Here is a 17,911-nt window from a genome sequence, read left to right on the forward strand (position 1 = left end):
CTCCTCTGGGACACAGAGCAACACTCCTGTCTGACTTCGCAGCGGTGAACCCCTGGCAGAGGCTTCTGCACAAGGCTCTTGTATTACATAAACATGCTTGGAAATGAGAAAGCCTACTCCCCACACCTCTGAGCTCAGTACCCCAAGCTGTCTAAACCCTTGGAAACACCTAGAAACAATGTGCAGACAAGCACTCTGTGAAACTAGCCAGCCATCTGCAAGAAGACGACTTGGAGAGGCACGGAGTCCTTGGTCCGCGTCCTTCTAGGGCCAATTGTAAAAATCCTCTTCTCAGACAAATCGCTACAAAGGCTTTGAAACACAGACAGTTCCCTACTTAGGAACACGTTGTGTTCTGGAAGTCTATTTATGAAATAGTTGTTTGAAACTCAGATACACTTCCTCATAAACCGTGATCAGAAGAGTGGCTGACGGCATAGCTCGAACCTGAGACTCATCAGAGGACAGCAGGAGAAAGCTAGAGAGCTGTGCTTTCCCATAAACATCACAAAACAGATGTGCAAAGTGTGTCAGACTCCACAGTAGCCTCTGATCAAGGGACAGTGCTGGAAGCCGTTAGACTGTTGCTCTGGCTTCAGGAAGCACAAAGTCGCCAGTCGGTGTTGTTCAAAAGTCAGAATTCCGTTCTCTCCTGGAGAATCAGGGTGTCAGGGGAAGGCCATGAGAGTCTCACAGCCAATACAGACAGCATATCTAGGAAAGAGGAGGCCACACCACCTCTGCCTAGGATGATGCTGCCTCTCTGAGGCAAGCAAGCACCTACCCCTTCCCAGGAAGTGTGCAGACCAGGGAGTTAAGTCAAGAGTGCGGACCAGAAATAGAAGAGATTCTACCATTCATTTAATAGCCAAGCTGCCTGGGGTGCTGGCAATCAGACTAGACTTAAAGGGCTTTGTAGGATTGGGAAATGGCCTCTTCCCTGGGTCTTCTGTCTGTCACACTTCCCCCCCACCCCCGACTATTTACTCTAGGTCCATGCTCGGAAGAGTGGCATGACTGTAGTGATGTATTTGGAGAAAGTCAGAGAAAGAGAACAGTCACTTGTTTTATTATCGTAAGCTCCACACCTATGAAATCACAAGACTGTATAACGATAAGCTAATTTTCTATAATACAGCAAAAGTTGTTCAGAAATTCTGTAGAAGGAAAATCAAAATTGGAGAAACCTTTAGAGGAAGTGGGGAATCTCCCCCCCCCCTGCCCCAATCTGGCTGGCTACTGGTTAGGACATCCCAAGCCACCATCCCCTGCAAAGCAAAGCCCTTGAGACAGTTGTGTACAAGACCACAGACATTTAGCATGCAGTAGGAGCCCGGTGACAGATTTTCTTTTATTCCCTTCCAGTTCTAGAAACGTAATGCCAGTGTTTGAGGTTGGCGTTCTCGACACTGTACTGTGTGCAGCACTTGGAGCATGATGGGAAAGCAATTAAGGTACAATCTAGGGATGAGCTCGATGGCTGCCTGTCCCTCTGATGGGATAGGGCAGCAGACGTGAAGTGCTCGTGGGCAAACCAAAGTGCCAGGCAGCCTGTAAACACTCAAATGGATCATGAGGAGGTTTTAGTGTGAGCACAGCAGGGTCGATTTAGGAGCTCGAACCTTAGAAGGAACTTAGGAGGAAGAGGAGGAGAATGACGAGGATGAGGAAGAGGAGAGGTAGGTGCAGGACAGCAGGTCTTCACTTCCAGTGAACCAGCACCTCCTAGCTGAAGACGGAACAGGTGGGTGAAGTGTGTTTGGAAGATGGCGCTATAGCCCGAGCGGATGAGTAAGACTATTTCACGTATGACCATGAATGTCATTCAGGGAAAGCTGGCTTCACTGTAAAGCAGTGGCCACAGCCACGTCATTCACCAGGCTGCTACATGACTCATTCTGTGTTAGATTGCCCAGTCGCTTATCCTCTACCCCTATGCCTATGCCCAAGTCGGGTGACAGCTATTTCAGGACAAGGAATCCAATGCTCTGAGGACTTCTGAACACGTGGAGGACTTTCAAACGCAACTGTCCTGGTTGGTTTTGTCAACTTAACACAAGCTATGGTTTCTCTGGGGAAGGGGACTGCGATTGAGGAAACGCCTCAATTCGATCGCGGGAGGCAAGTTGGAAGGGGCATTTTCTTGATTAATGATGGCTGTGGGAGGGCTCAGTTCACTGGGAGTGTTGCTGCCCCTGGACAGGTAGACCTGGTTTGTATAAAACAGAAAGCTGAGCATGGCGTGGGGAGCAAGGTGGTAGCCGGCATGCCCCATGGCTTCTGTATCACCTCCTGCCTTCAGGTTCCTTTGCGTCCCTGTCCTGACTGCCGTCGGGGATGGAGTGTCGCCTGAGAGTTACAGTTGAAACGAGCAAAGCAATAAAAACCCTAACTAGCACAGCAATTCTGGCAGGAGAGGGTGGAAGAATGGATGAGAGACATGGCACCAGGGGCCCCCTTGATTCCTTGCCTTCTGTGACATTTTTGCCCCTTCCCCCCAAATTGGTTAACAAGAAATAAAGAAGCGGCTGGTAATTCTAAAAACATTCCAATCCTCTTGAAAGTCCTGTGGCGAGGCAGGCTTTAGTGTTTATGGTCATTTCTGGAATTAGGACCTGCTCCTCCCCGGGGAGGTTCCTGGCAATACACATGAACCGATCCCCTCCCCAGCCCACCCCGCCCTGAAGATTCACTGAGGAATTCCACTGCAGCAGCTCCTGGTCAGGCGGCAAAGAACGCAGACCCAGGGTCATGCAGCGAACCAAAATTAGCCTCTTTACCAGCCCACGCAAGCAGGATGATTAGAGCCCATTGCCGAAAATACTCAGGAAGGTGAAAGCTCTCTCCTGCCTTTTCGCACACCCTGCTCGCACCTCCCTTCCCTTCTTGGCACCATCCGTCTTCCTGTAGACAATAAGCATAAAGGGACCTCAGGTGGGTAGGTATCTTCATCACCTTTCCCCAGACAGCCACCAAGGGCCGCCGAGGGCCACTGCGGGGCCACTGCACAGTTAGCTCCAGGCACGGGAAGGGTTCCGCAGTCAGCCCTGAATGTGGGCCAGCACATTTATTAACTGTACATGTTAAAAATATTGCCATTCTAATTTTTTTTAAGTTACTATTGTTAGGAGCACGGAGACAGAGTTCCTGGCCCGTGGTGCATTGCTGTCCCTTAGCAAGCAGACGATTGAGGGAGTATTACCACAGGTCAGCATTTTTCTTCCTTCCAGACGGTTAGGGGAAGAAATCATCTTCCACCCTCAGCCGAGTTCTTACACGGCACTTCTGAAACTGACAGAGGGGCAAGGGTGGTGGCAGACGCCTAGCCCTTGGAAGCTGAGGCCAGAGAGCTGGGCATTTGAGGCCATCCTGAGCTACAGGAAAGACTCTGCCTCAGGTAATAACAGAGTAAAGCTGGTGGAAGCCTGCACACACGTCTGCTTCTGTGTCATTCTAGAGAGAAAGTGGGTTCAGATGGCCTGACCTCATTTGAATTTATATCTGTTTCTTACTCCTGAGACCTTCGAGACTTTGGCTTCCTTTTATGCTTTTTTTTCAAAGTTTAGCCATGCTGTCGTGAGGATTTTTCCGGGCTGCTGCGTTAGAGGGTCCCACCCAAGTGATCAGCAGTGTTTAGGAACACTGTGGCAGTATTTAACAGCATACGAGAGCCGGGAATGGTGGTAGAGACCATCTCCGACCTCTGTTTTTTCCTGTGAAACCAAACCCTGAGGCCCATGGAGAGGATAATATGCCTATGTTCTCGAGGGTGGGTCTGTGAGCCCCACTCAAGGTGAAACTGGGGTTATGTTCTCTCCATCCCAGAAGCTCATGCACGTGCCAGGGGCAGCCCTGCCTTCATCACCAAAGTCAAGGTTAGGCAAGGCCAGGAGGACTAGATGAAGCCAGCTCGGGAGAGCAGAAAGATCCCGTTTTGATTGCAAAGTCCAAAGCGAGCATGCCGATCTGCTGTAACGCTGAGTCCTCTGTGTGTGACAAAGGTGAGGTCTAGAAAGGTAACCCAAGGTCCCCAAAGCCAGGTCTTCACATCTCCAACCACTGAGCTACCTGGCGCTTAGTAGCCCTGGTCTTGGTGTGCTCGGAGAGCCGACTGTCAACCTACTTGTCACAGACCGTTGGACTTAAAAATTTCCAGACACAGGTGGCTGACTCAGCCCTCGCTTTGCTGTGGAGATGGTGATCAGGCAACACCTGCTGGCTCGGATGATGTGTTCCCAGAGCGAGAGCGCGAGCTGCCAGCATTGGAGGCTCAGGAAATGCAACGCGTTGAGCCAGCTAAACACCCGAAACTGCCCTGTCTCTCAGAAATAAGGGTGACTCATCAGAGTGCTCCGTGACTGGGAGAGGCACCAGGGAAGCCGCTGGGCTTGGAAATCTTCACGGGGAGGCCCCAGATAACTTGACCACCTCTGGTCCCACCCACAGCTTCTTCTCTGGCTGAAAATGGACATAGGTGCCATTCTTAAAACTCTGCCCTCCTCCTCGAGGAAGTCCAGGGCGATGCTTTCTCTCGCACCGAGGGCCTGCGCTCTACAGTGTGGCATTTGATTCTCTATTTTGTTCTTTGCTTCTTAACCGTTTCCACTGTCTGATTGTAGCTGGCACGGACTGTAAAGTCTCGAAAGAGAGAAGCCAGCTTCCTCCTCTGTATTCACAGTGTATCCGAGAGTGTCACCTAGGAATGGAGACGCTCTCGGCCTCCTCCAGCTCACCCAGAGTCTGCGCGTACAGCAGGTGTTCCATAAATCCTTACCAGTTGAACCACGGCATCCGTGTGTGCAAAGTGCTTAGCAGTCAGGCCTGTGTGCCAATTGGAGAAAGGGTAGCCCTCCCTCCCAGGCAGATAGGGCTCACGGCCAGGCAAGAAGAACATGGGTGGGGTTTCGTCCCCTGGGTTAGAGATGTTATAGAGTGAGACACTTGTATCACCTGGGCTGTGGCTCCTTGCAAGAGATAGTTCTCCCCCACAGTACTCCTCAATTCTCCATTCCCATGGGGGACACCTCCTGCCTTGGGAAAGCTGGCTTCAGGCACTTCCCAACTTGCTCACAAGTACCCTCTTGTCTGAAGGAAATAAAAGGAACATACATACAGACACAGAAACACACATATAAGTGCATGCATACACACACACACACACACACACACACACACACACACACAACATGCACATGCAAAGAGAAAAAAAAGAGTTTACCTCACTGTGTCTCCACCCCAAGCAGGGTATGTAGAGTACTTGGAGGCTCTCTCCCACACCTCTCCTCTCAACCTTGTATAAAAGTGTCCATTTTCTCCTGGCCTTTGAGGCAAACACCACTCATCTTTCCAATCGCATGCCCAACCTGCCCCCTCCACGTTTTGTTTTACTTGTGCCTTCCACATTGCTCTGACCTTCATCAGGACACTTTTCCCGCATGTCACTGGAATGGAACTCAACCCGACATTTCTTCGCCCCTGTCAGCAAGGCTTTGTGTGCTTACCCTGTGTGTGCTTAGATGCTTAGCTCTGCACCACCACTGAATCCCCCAAAGGAGTCTATTCACAAACCCGTTTGGCGAACACTTTTGACTTCATAAATGGTGTATTTTATAGGAACAAGCACCTTCATATTTACCAATCTTTATAAGCACTTCTGTTCTCCAAATTCTCGCTTGGCACCCTTTGCGGAGTTTCTTATTGTTATATAATAACTTCCCCGGCATGCCAAGTTGGATCGCTTCACTCTACTTCTGCCCGCCTTCCCCATGTGTCCCATCAACCTTATTATTTCCTTACTGTAAAGGACAGAACAGCTCCATGTTGTCCCAGCTCCTGCTGCAACCATGACTTCCCCATCTGGGTTCTCCTTCAAGTCGGCCTTCTCTAGAATGAGTCTGGCCTAGGGAGAGCCAAATGGTTTTCTTTTCTTTTTTCTTTTTTTTTTTTTTTTCCGGAGCTGGGGACCGAACCCAGGGCCTTGCGCTTCCTAGGTAAGCGCTCTACCACTGAGCTAAATCCCCAGCCCCGCCAAATGGTTTTCTGTGACACATGTACAACTGTGTTGGCCTCCTCAGGGATGCAGTTCAGAAGATAAGGACTCCATCTTCCATAGTCATTCAGCCCAGCACAGTGAAGATGATGTATACAGTAGACCTGTGCCCAGTGAAGATGTATACAGTAGGCCTTTGTTCAATGAACATGTATACAGTAGGCAGGCCTGTGCACAGTGAAGGTGATGTATACAGTAGGCCTGTGCCCAGTGAATATGTCTATAGCAGGCCGATGCCCAGTGAAGATGTATACAGTAAGCCTATGTCCAGTGAATAGGTATACAGTAGGCCTGTGCTCACTAAACATGTATACATTAGACCTGTGATCAGTAATTATAGATACAGTAAACCTGTGCTCAAAGAAGATGTATACAGTAGGCCTGTGTTCAGTGAACGTGTGTACAGTAAACCCGAGCTTGGAGCCTGCCTTTGAAAAGGACAGGCTGCAAACATTTCTAAGCCCTTCCTGTCTTTCCATTCCTCTTTTCTCCCAGGCGAGGTCCGTGACCGGAGTCAGTGGGAAGTGCTCGAAAGGATAGCGGGAACTCTAATGAATATTCTCAGAATGAGTACGTCAGTACGTGACATGGAAACAAGAAGATAAAGGATGAACTCACGCATGTGTCGCAGAACGCGCTCACACCAAGTGTGTCGGCCTGGCTGAGGGTAGCTCTGAGAAGCTCCCCAGGGAAGGTGGATTAAAGAGTGGATCGTGGCTGACGGCTGACGTATGAGCACAGAGTACCAGCAGCCATCCATTCATCTGCTTCGCCCTTATCGAGTGGGGAAGGAAGTGTAAGAGTTCTCAGGGCCTCTGTCTCTTCTTGGTTTCATCACCCTGCCTGCTAGTAGCCGGGGATGAATTAACCACCCGGGTCCTTCAGTGCTTTGCAACAGTCACATCTGCAGCTTCCTCCCCAGATGCCTAGACACCCAGCCCCCTGCTCCTCTGCCCTTTGCAGAAAGCTTTTCTTGGCTGCGGTTCCACCCAGGGACCTCCACTGCCCACTGGCAGAAGGGAATTCTTGGCTGTGGAAACGGGTGAACTCCACATATTTTACAGATGAGAGTAAACTCCTGGTGACTCTAAATGTGGTGTGAAACGGACAAAAGTCATTCTGCTGAAATAACATCACGGCCGCCACCACCCCACGCAGACACCCGCGTCATGGAAAGAGAAGGTCCCACGGGTCCCTGTGCCTCTGCCACTGCTGCCTCCGGTGCCCTACCCTCAGCCCCACGTCATCATCTCTAGTTTTCTACTTTTACTTTTTTTTTTCTTTCTCTTTTTTCTTGCGCATGTGTATTTGTTTGTTTTAGAAGTGTTCTATTTGTCCTGTAGGAGACAGCCCAATGTCATGCACAGGAAAAGAAGGAAAATCACAACCTTACCCATCCATCAGAGCCCCTTTCTGCTTAGCTAGATCGATCCCGACCATGTAGGCCTGCTGAGGAGAAATGATCACCAATCTACTGCCACTGGGTCAAGATTGTCAGAAATGTCCTTCTGGACGGGACCGATGACAATAGACATCAGAGACAACGGGTTCCTAGAAAACAGAACTTGTTGATTTATTTTTATGTTTACAATTTTTTTTTTTTGCTTTGGTTGAAATATTTAGGCATCCCGGACTCCTCCTAGGTTTCTAGGTTAAGGAAAGTAAACAGCCAGAGGACACTGGATTTTTTAAGTAATGTCCTCTACCTCGTTGTCAGCTGATTTCTCACAGCCACCAACCAGCACTCTGACTAAAGCCAGCCAGGAGTGCCCTGATCATGCACAGAGGTTCCCATGCACAGAGGCTCGGCATCCGTGGGTGTGCGCGCAGCACGTGTTTATGTGTGTGCACCCGTGTGTTTGTGGGGGGCGCGTGTGTCTGCGCGCGCGGGTGTGTGTGGCGGGGGCGGTCTCTGCGCCCGGGGGGCAGGGCTCCGCAGCGAGAGTGGCAGCTGGACTTGCGATGCTGCTAGGGACAGGGTGCAGAGCCGCAGTGCCGTAGCGGGTAGAGGAGGTAGCCTCCCCTTCCAGCCACCCAGCCCCTAGCAGAGGCGGAAGACCCTGGGGCGCCAACCCTGGTGGCTGCCTGACGTCTCCGCCCCAGAGAGGGCTGCACCGGGAGAACGCCCGGGCGCCCGCTTCGGTCCCCTTCTGTCTCTCGGTTCCTCTTTCCTCCCAAGTAAGGGAATAAGCGGCTAGGAGGGAGCTCCCCGGCAAGCGCGCAACCAAGTGTTGCATGGTGAGGTAAGACCGCGGCCGCGAACCGGGGGTCACCAGTTTGGGGGAACCCAGCAGCAACTTGGAAAGCCAGGGGAAAGCGAGAGTGGGTCCGTGGCTGGGAAAGGAGCTGCAGAAGAGGCCCCTGCGCCCATCCTGACAGCGCCACCTGCCACAAACCCGGGCCAGAGGGGATGCGCCAGTGGACTGTGCAGGGTGGGGCCCCCTCCCTGTGTGGTCGGTGCAAAAAAAAAAACGAAGGTGTGCAGAGGATAAGCGGCCTTGCTTCAGGCAATTTGCTGAAGCAACTGGTCAAATGTCAGCCTTTCTTACGTTGGCTCCGGGTATCCAGAGCGCGGCACGAGGAACCGGAGGGCTGCGGGGAGCAGAGAATGTCTTTCTCTGCCTGGCCGCCAGAGCCTCTGACAGTCCCACAGGGTTCTGAGACTTCGGGACACTCCAAGTTCAAAGCCTCTAGGGCGGGGGTGGAGGGGGAGGCTTAGAGAGGAGCTGAACAGAATACAGACCCCTTGGCAAATAAAAGGGGAAGCGTCGTGGGAATCTAAAAGTGACCTGTTTCTTTTGGGTCACAAGGCATGTCTGTGTTGGTATCTATAGGGGAGCATCCACAATCACCTGTGGGGCTGTGGGGTGTACGAGAACTCCATCGGGCCCCCGCACCTCATATCTCCTAATAGTCCTAGTGAACTAGAATTTGAGGAGGGGGCTGTGGAGTTCTTAAAAGCCCTACAGGTGATTCTGGAGGAATGCTTCCATCCCTGCCGCCAGCGTATAGGGAAGAAAAGCACCAGAAACAAGCAGTCCTGCTGTGCAATTCTGGGTAGCAGGGTAGCGAAGAGACCCCTCCCTCAGTCGCCAGGGGCATCACGAGGGTCTGCTGGGGAGCGAGGTGACTTGTGACTGAACCAGAGTGGCGTTAGTTCGGGAGTGCTGGGTGGACCTGCCGGCTCACTTGTCCAAGCTGCAAGGTTATCTGTCTGTGCCTCATTAGCATACGATGACCTCCCTGTGGGGTGGAGGACCTAGGCGAGCTATCTGTCAGCTTTCGTTTCAGAGCCTTAGGGAACACATCATAGATCTAGAGACGTACAACGACCACCTCCAAACATAATGAGGGACAGTAGTCAGACACAAAACTGGAAACTGCCCCTCTAGTCTGGATGGGGACATCGACTTTGTTATCTTGGCAGCTGGGATTCAGTGTTCATAAAACATAGCTCCAAGATCCACTTGCTGGAGCACAGGGTATCCCCACAGTCAACAAAGGACTGAAGGACTGACATGGCTCACAGTGCAAACATCAGAAACCAAATACACACACACACACACACACACACACACACACACACACACACAGAGAGAGAGAGAGAGAGAGAGAGAGAGAGAGAGACAGAGAGACAGAGAGACGGAGAGAGAGACAGAGAGAGAGACAGAGAGACGGAGAGAGAGACAGAGAGACAGAGAGACAGACAGAGTCAGAGAGAGCACAGAAAGAGACTCTTTTACAACTATACCCTTCCCAGTCTATGGGTGTCCCCTAACATGGAAAGGTGGTTCTTGCTTAAAGGGTTGTATTTGCCAGAAATTCCACTTTGAATATAAATTATACTCATTAAATAAAACAGCTGCAACTAAGCTAATTTCCTGTGGTGCTTCTGTTCTGATCTAAGCACCACACCACCCCATCCCTTTAACATGTAACTCCAGCCATCTAGGCATTATTGATTCTGGGAAAGATCTGGAGGTAGGAAGTGTGTGTGTGTGTGTGTGTGTGTGTGTGTGTGTGTGGTGTGTGATGCCTGTGTGTATATATGTTCCATGTTTCTCTTGTCTGTATGTACATGCCCTATGCCTGTGTGTGCATGCTCAATGTCTGTGTGTATGTATTCCATGCTTCTCTCTGTGTACATGCCTCCTCATGCATATACATGTTTATACATGTTGTGTATCTGTACGAGAACTCGGACACACAAGAGGGGCAGGGGGAGGGAGAAGGGGGGAGGAGAAGAGGAGGGGGAGGGGGAAGGAGAGAGGGCGAGAGGGAGAGAGAAAGACAGAGAGAGAGAGACAGAGAGACAGAGAGAGAGAGAGACAGAGAGAGAGACAGAGAGAGAGAGACAGAGACAGAGACAGAGACAGAGACAGAGAGAGAGAGATCCTCTATCACTTTCCACCTTATTTTTAGAGACAGGGTCTCACTAAACAGAGCTGACTGGTTCAGCTAGACTGGCTGGGCATGAAGCCTGGGAACCCTCCTAGCTCTGCCTCCTTGGTGCTGTACCACAGCTGCCTTGCCTGCTCTCTACATGGTGTGAGGATTGGAACTCAGATCCCCATGCTCCAGCCACAGACATTTTACCCATGAGCCACCTCCCAGCCCCCATTCACCTGATGTTTTTCTGTTAGTCTTTTGTTCAGATCAACTGAAATGATTAGGGAGACGATAAACATCACAGCAGCCTGGAAGGTAGCGTCCCCTGTGGACGGTGGAAGGGACACCCGAGGCCATCTACTCCAGCTTTTCTGCTGCCCACACATCAACCTGGGTCAATGACCCCAGTCCCCACCCGACATGGCCTGCCCCTCCCAGAGGCCCGCACTTGTGAGACAGGGAAAGAGGAAGTGCTGTTTCATTGTGGGTAGCATTCTTTTTTTAAAAAGTATCATATTGAATTACAATATTATGATATACTCCTAATATAATAGTACTTCCTGCTCATTGCAGAAGATTTGGGGAGTAAAAAGTAAAAAGAAATTATATTGCCCAAGATTCCTACCACCCAGACCCCACGTTTTTAATACATTGACATATTTCTCTTCCGTCTATTTTTATGCCTTGAAACCGTACGCTCCATAGAGGGCCAGCATTTTAGGTAACCTAATAAATGTACTTTGCATGGTTTTAATCATTTTATCTCCATTATGTCACTGAGTCCTAGGAAGTCCCTCTGAGATAGGTGTTATTATTATCAACCCCGTTTTTCTAGGATGGCATAATGTACAGGTGACTCGCTCCGGTGCCGAGCCACGGTGCCAGTCCAAGCTCACCGACTCCGAGGTGCGGTCGCCATCACTCCTCTGGGGTTTGTTTTGTTTCGTTTTTCCTCTATTGGTGTTCTAGTGAGCATCCCTCACCACCAGCATTTCCCAACTGTGTATTGTTGGGCTATTTAAGTCGCGTGCTCTCTTTAGCAACCTCAAATAATTCCGGGCAAAATCTCCCACACTCATGTCCAGCTCCCTCTTTCAGGTAGATTCCCAGAAGAGGAATCACCAAGCCAGAGGGTATGACTAATAGGAGATTCCTTATAGGTACACGAGAAGCCACTGTTCTTTTAGGTACAAAAGAGCTACACTGACTTACACTTCCGTTTCCCTAGGGCGGCTGTACCACAGTCTAAGTAGGTAACTCTTTTTTTTTTTTTTTTTTTGGTTCTTTTTTCCGGAGCTGGGGACCGAACCCAGGGCCTTGCGCTTCCTAGGTAAGCGCTCTACCACTGAGCTAAATCCCCAGCCCCTAGTAGGTAACTCTTAGCTACTCAAGAATTGTCCAGAACTTCACAGGACAAAGCCACAGACATGACCGTCCCAAGTCCAGTGGGAGAAGCCATAAATACCACCTAATTTATACCCTCAAATATGGGTGAGTAAACTATTTCATATAAGGCCATAGTTATTTATTGCTGTTTTCCAAGGCAAGGTCTCACTAATGTAGACTAGGCTAGCCTCAAATTCACAGCAATCCTCCTGCCTCAGCCTCCTAACTGATGGGTTTACAGGCCTCTATACCCATCGTTGGCTTTAAAACTGTATTGCTTTTACATGAATGACTGTGGGCTACGCAGTTCTTTGGCTGGATATCATGTATTAACTCGGAGGACATCAAACTACTGTATAAAATATACGGAAGTATATAATGTCCCACATCTTCACACAATGCTTATAGTAATCTTCACTTTTACAAGCATACATCACCTTCACAAACAGACTCAATAGGCTCCTGTTAGTCTCTTACATTCCTCATAATCTGGCCGGATACACAGAGCGATTTGTTTAAATCAAGTATCAGACTACCACAACAAAACCAACAGTGCCAAGTAGCAAGTTTGTCTAACCAAACAGCAGCAGCACAGCCCAGAACAAGGAAAAATAGTTTGTTAGGACGTTGCGGACAGGAGATGCTCATCAGAAGAGCATTTGTCATGCCCATGCAAAAACTAGTCCAAGTTTAGATCACACCACCAACATACAGAAGAACTCTTTACAAAAGAACGTGCTGTGTGCCTATGATCCCAGTGCTGGGGAGAGGGAGAGAGAGGAGGGTCCCTGAGGCTGGTTGGCCAGCCAGCCTGGCTGCAACAGTGGGCTCCCGGTTCAGTGAGAGGCCACATTTCATAGTGTGGAGAAAGTGGGAGGGAGGGAGACTTCTGACCACAGAGAGAGAGAGAAAGACAGAGACGGAGAGACAGACAGACAAACACAAACAGAGAGAGAGAGAGGGAAGGAGAGAGAGAATCACAAAAATATTATCCTCACGTCAAAGAAAGTGTTGCTGGCAGAAAAGAACCCCAACCACGCAGTGCACCACCACTCCGGAACAGGGCAATTTTAAAAGAAAACAACTGGGCCCTAGTCATGGGTTCTCTTTAGCACATGTTCGCCTTGTACCTACCTCTCCTACCAGCAGTTGGCTCAGTTACACATGGAACAAACATCAGTTGGATCTCACCCTGAAATCAACTTTTGCAAGACTCAGCTTGGATCTGGCCAGGTCCTTCTGTAAATCTCTCCCCTTCTGTGCATGGAAGAGAGACGTCTCAACAGCCCACAGCATATCCTTACCTCACATGGTGAAAACACCTCTTGGCCTGTATCTTCACTAAGGCGCAGGCTCCCTGAGGGCAGCTTTGCCTGTGTCTGCCATATTGCTAGCATCTGACATTTATACATCGGTAACAATTTGGTAGATGGAAAGACAAGTAAGACTGTCCGATGCACTGTTCTGCGTGTTGTGTGCACAGTTTTCCTTTAAAGCATCTTAATTCTTCCCTGACGAATAACTCTGTGTCTGTGTGTGTATGTGTACGTGTGTGTGTACATGTGTGTATGTGTGTATGTGTGTGTAAGTGTGTGTATGTGTGTGTAAGTGTGTGTATGTGTATGTAAGTGTGTGTATGTGTGTAAGTGTGTGTATGTTGTAAGTGTGTGTATGTGTATATAAGTGTGTGTATGAGTGTGTGTGTATGTATGAGTGTGTGTGTATGTGTATGTGTGTGTATGAGTGTGTATGTGTGTGTATGTATAAGTGCGTGTATGAGTGTGTATGTGTGTGTATGTATGAGTGTGTGTGTATGTGTGTATGAGTGTGTATGTGTGTGTATGTAAGTGTGTGTATGAGTGTGTATGTGTGTATATATAAGTGTGTGTATGAGTATGTATGTGTGTGTGTATGTGTAAGTGTGTGTGTAAGTGTGTGTATGTGTTTATAAGTGTGTGTATGAGTGTGTGTGTAAGTGTGTGTAAGTGTGTGTATGTGTTTATAAGTGTGTGTGTATGAGTGTGTGTGTGTGTATATGTGTGTGTGCGCATGTCTGAGGTAGAACTAGAGTTGTGTCATCTCTCATCCATGCTTATTTAAATCTTCAAAGCAGAACAATTAAAGTTCTCAGCCATGCTGGCCATATTTCTGGTGCATAAGTGCTGCAGGCAGCTTTTGGTGAATGCATTAGAGAATGTACAAGAAGAAAACCTTAAGTGCAAAGAGTCCAGCACCCCAGAGCACAAACTGGGTGTCTGCATGCATCGTGTTTTCCGTACACACCCTCTGCACAGAGTCTGACCCAGAGGAAGAGAGGAAAAGGAAAGCAGAGGAAAGCGAAGGCAGGGCCTGTCCAGCACCTCCTCCAAGCCCCTACCACGCTGCACATGAGCACATACTCACACATATCCACGTCATCACTAGGAGCCTGATATTAATAACCCCATCTCTCGGGCAAGGACGGTGAACCTCAGACAGTTTGAGTAGCTTTGCCTGTGTTTGCAAGGCTGGTAGGAGAGATGGGATTTTCAAAGGCTACATGTGTTGCCTACGTATCGATGTGCGCGGTGATGTTGACATGACTCGTAGCCCTCTTGGCTTCCTGGGAAGCAGATAAAAGGGTGAATTTGAAGGGGTTCCAAGGGAAGCCATCCATACAATTTGAAGATGTAAGTAACATTCAAGAGTGCAAATTGTGTTCAGGGAAGCAAGAGACCTAGCCTCTGGATGGACAGAGAGAAAGGAATTCACTGCCTAAGCACTCCGGCCAGCCACTCTTCTCCTTGAGTCTGCCAAGAGCAGTGCTGTCTCACCCAGGATCACAGCCCTCTTCTTGGGGGGTTGGGAGGGTCTAATTACAACACCAAGTGAATTGAGCACCTTCCTCATCCTTCATTTCTATCTCTGCTAAAAGCTTCCTGACATCTAATTAGATATTCATGCCATTAACACTGGCTGAGACTCCTAGCCACTGAAATAGCTCGACTTGTCTTCAGACTGGCCCCTGACCTGCCCGCTCACTGCTTCGCCCCTGTCCCATCGGTGAACAGGTGCCATGTGGAATGCAGACGCAGAGCCTTGGCGTTTATTCTGAATTGTGCCTCATTTAACTTGCCTTCTTGCTAACATGGGAAAGCTAACTACATCAACATCCAGCGTTTCTGCTGGCCCTTCCGGCCAGCTTCCAGCCATGTCAAATCTAATGTTCATGGCCACATTGCCTAAGTTCTCAGGACGAACAATGAGTATTGTAGGATTCCAAGGTATTTCTCTGCGTGCTCCAAGGACTGGGTATGAGTTCAATAATTAAACAGCATGGTTTTAGAAAACTTATTCAGGGGGTTGGGGATTTAGCTCAGTGGTAGAGCGCAAAGGCCCTGGGTTCGGTCCCCAGATCCGAAAAAAAAAAAAAAAAGAAAAGAAAAGAAAAGAAAAAAAAGAAAAAAAAAAGAAAACTTATTCGGCTTACACTGTACTCCTTTCCAAGAGATCGTCAACCAAAGCTTGTCAAACATCTTGGGAAGGTCCTGATTCGCTATCAATGATATTCCTTTGGTCTGATGTTCAATATCCCTGTTAAAGAAGCAACACCATTGGCTTGGGGTAAAGCACTTTTAGTGAGCTCACGTCACCTCTTCGAGATCACAACTTTAGTCCTCAAAGTTGTTTCCAAATCCTATTTCAGAATATTTTCTGGGATTAACACCAGCACACAACCCACCCCCCCCCCAAGATAAGGAATGTTTCCAAGTTACTTTCTCATTAAAGGACTCATATTCTGAAGGTGGTGGTGATGGTGTCAGTAAGGCTAGCGATGGACGTGATGCCATCAATGGGGATGGCGTCAGTGCTGGTGGTGGCCCCTTGTATGATTGTGGATAGATTAAAAACTGTGCTGTGGTTATTTGAACCATGTGTTGCTTTAGCATCCTAGAGTGCTGTTCAGTCATGACAAGAGATACGTATTAATTTGTGGCACATCTAAAAGCTTCTAGGTTATTGAAAGCGAGATTGGAGAAGGAGACAAGAAAGTGTCTCAAGTCATTATCTCAACAAGGAACCCAGGCCCAGAGTAGGGGCACATGCCTGATGTCCTAACTACTTGAGAGACTGAAGCAGAGGGATTACAAGTTCAAGGCTGTGTTTAGTGAAAGACCATACTGAAACATTAATAAGCAAACCAATCAAAGTGGTGAGAGCTCTCCACCTACCCAAGGTGAGCCTGGCCTGGAGCTCACAGCAGGGAGGAGTCACCATCTCTCCTCTGAGCAGGGCCTCTCCAGGGTGGACTTCCTTCTTCTAACCTTCTCTTCCGAATGTTTGGGTTCATGTCAAAATATCTACTTCTCCTTTAAGAATTGGCCGCCTAAGTAATCAACACAGGGGTTGGGGGGAAGGGGCTTTTCCTTGATCACAATGTGAAGGGTGAGATCCAGAAAAAAAAAACTGAAGAATTCTCCCCGCTCTCTCTCTCTCTCCCTTCCTTCTTTCTTCCTTACTCTCTCTTTCTTTCCTTCTTCCTCTCTCCTTCCTTCTGTCGTCTCTGTTTCTGTCTCTCCCCCTCCCACCGCAAGGGCCACGTAGCCCAGGCAGGCTTCAAACTCACAATCCACACAGCGCTTCTGCCTCAGCCTCCCAAGTACTGAGATGCATGGCGTACACGGTCTGTGGAGAAAAGGAGCACAAGATAGCCGAGGTTTAAGTGAGAGGTCATCTTAATAATTAATAATAACCATTCTTTTGCACATGCACCACGCTTAGACAAACAGCAGTCCGTCATCTCTCCTGGTTCCCCACACAGGCATGTGAGGTGGCGCCGGGGATGCCACCAGCCCACCTCCCTCGTGTGACCAGCTAAAGCAGAGGCTGTGAGCGGCTGACAAGCACAGCCAGAGGGAAAGCTCAGTGGTCACCAATCGGCTGATAAAGCCATAGCTGCCCTCCCAGTTGGCCGTTTGAGCCTTACCTTCCTTTCTGTGTGCTCTGTGTGGTGGAGGTGGTGTTCTGGTGCCTAGCAGTGTCATTGTCAGTGTGGCTGTCCACGCAGGAAATGACTTTTCATTTCCTCATGGCCCATCTGCTGTGGAAGTTCCCAGCAGCCAGGGCCTAGCAGCCCACTTCGATCCTCAGGTATTGAGTTGCTGAATGTTTTCATTGCCCACTGCACATCTGTCCCTCTCAGCTCTGGGGCAACAGAACAAATGCCACAGTGGCCTCACCTCTAATTAAAGTGGTTGAGCTAGAAAAATATCTCTCCACGTCTTCTGTGATGGCAGATGCTCTTTCCAGAATCTTGAAGAGCCAAGGCAGGTGCTGCTGTCCAGACCACCCCCATGCTAAAGTTTCATCAGCAACGATGTCCATGAACCCAAGAATCTGAGTCCAGGTCATCACTGTTAGAAGTACAGTCTCTTCCCTTTTCTAGTGCCGTGCACCTAGCTGACTTTGAATAGTCACAAGGCGCTGTTTCTTAACTACTAGGAAGCCAACAGCCATGTGCTCCTGCTCTGTTCAAATTAACTTGCTGCCCCAAACACCTAAATCATTCCATCACAGCAAGTACATTCCTGAACAGACACTGAGTCATGAACCCACACGTGTACTGGGTACCCACTGTGTGCTCCACACAGGACCAGTTTCTAAGGAAGGTCACTGAGCACCCACTGTGTGCTCCACACAGGACCAGTTTCTAAGGAAGGTCACTGAGCACCCACTGTGTGCTCCACACAGGACCAGTTTCTAAGGAAGGTCACTGAGCACCCACTGTGTGCTCCACACAGGACCAGTTTCTAAGGAAGGTCACTGAGCACCCACTGTGTGCTCCACACAGGACCAGTTTCTAAGGAAGGTCACGGAGCACCCACTGTGTGCTCCACACAGAACCAGTTTCTAAGGAAGGTCACTGAGCACCCACTGTGTGCTCCACACAGGACCAGTTTCTAAGGAAGGTCACTGAGCACCCACTGTGTGCTCCACACAGAACCAGTTTCTAAGGGAGGTCAAGTGTTTTCTAGCAAGGATGTGTAACAGAGCCAGAAACAAAACAGTGCTAATCTTAGATGAAAGTCAGAGGTAAATCCACAAACT

General features: G+C 49.2%; 1 protein-coding gene and 1 long non-coding RNA gene across 12 annotated transcripts in view; one reads left to right on the forward strand and one right to left on the reverse strand.

The window, feature by feature from the left end:
* Positions 1–1,053: 1,053 nt before the first annotated feature.
* Positions 1,054–16,876, reverse strand: LOC102552590 (uncharacterized). Of its 2 annotated transcripts, XR_015633645.1 has the most exons (10): positions 16,791–16,876; positions 16,431–16,489; positions 16,036–16,190; positions 15,294–15,397; positions 14,228–14,426; positions 12,959–13,081; positions 7,443–7,600; positions 6,668–6,823; positions 5,797–5,899; positions 3,029–5,085 (listed from the first exon to the last, which is right to left on the reverse strand). It is a non-coding gene; the product is annotated as an uncharacterized LOC102552590 (long non-coding RNA). The 2 variants fall into 2 exon arrangements; XR_015633644.1 differs by lacking the exon at positions 12,959–13,081 and having other exon boundaries at positions 1,054–5,085.
* The window catches only part of Dgkg (diacylglycerol kinase, gamma), a 193,493-nt gene continuing 183,379 nt past the window's right edge, over positions 7,798–17,911 (forward strand). For 2 of the 10 annotated variants that reach the window (XM_087575569.1, XM_087575573.1), the window contains exon 1: positions 7,851–8,292. The gene's annotated coding sequence lies outside the window, so the exon portion shown is untranslated. 10 annotated transcript variants of the gene reach the window in all.

Source organism: Rattus norvegicus, chromosome 11, assembly GCF_021556685.1.
Source record: "Rattus norvegicus strain SHRSP/BbbUtx chromosome 11, alternate assembly SHRSP_T2T, whole genome shotgun sequence".
NCBI lineage: Eukaryota > Metazoa > Chordata > Mammalia > Rodentia > Muridae > Rattus > Rattus norvegicus.